At 37.1% G+C, this 474-nt stretch overlaps 1 protein-coding gene across 1 annotated transcript in view; it reads left to right on the forward strand.

The window, feature by feature from the left end:
* LOC118334840 (cadherin-18-like) overlaps positions 1 to 474 on the forward strand; it is a 60,667-nt gene that overhangs the window by 337 nt on the left and 59,856 nt on the right. The gene's annotated exons all lie outside the window — the stretch shown is intronic.

Genomic DNA, 474 nt, shown 5'->3' on the forward strand with positions numbered 1-474 from the left:
ACCTAGTTATAAAACTTCATGTTGGGCACTTTGTGTGCATATGCAAAAATAATAGAAAAATTCATTAATTTAAACCTACGGAAATAACACAAACCTACAGTATTGTTGATTTACCCCTCAGACTCCTGTTTATTTTATGTTGAGGGCAAGAACAACGGAAACAACTTGCACCAGTTATGTTAAAGCAGGTTTGGCCATAATACATGGCCGTCACTCGGGATTTAGAGGTATTCTGTCCATCAGTGCCTGTTATATGACCTACCATAGTAACAGCAGTTGATAATCTATACATAGTATAGTTAGTTGTTTTGTTTTTCTTGCTGTTGTGGGAACCTACAGTATGGGTTGTGTGCTGAAGCGTGTGCAGAAACTATAGATAGAAAGGAATGAAATATGCAACAAAAATCAGAGTGCATCTGTAAATTCTGGGAAGAATCTGCAATATGTCTTTTCACGTACAGACACACACACACA

The sequence above is a fragment of the Morone saxatilis genome, unplaced genomic scaffold (genome assembly GCF_004916995.1).
Source record: "Morone saxatilis isolate NCDOM2014 unplaced genomic scaffold, NCSU_SB_2.0 Contig23, whole genome shotgun sequence".
Taxonomy (NCBI): domain Eukaryota; kingdom Metazoa; phylum Chordata; class Actinopteri; family Moronidae; genus Morone; species Morone saxatilis.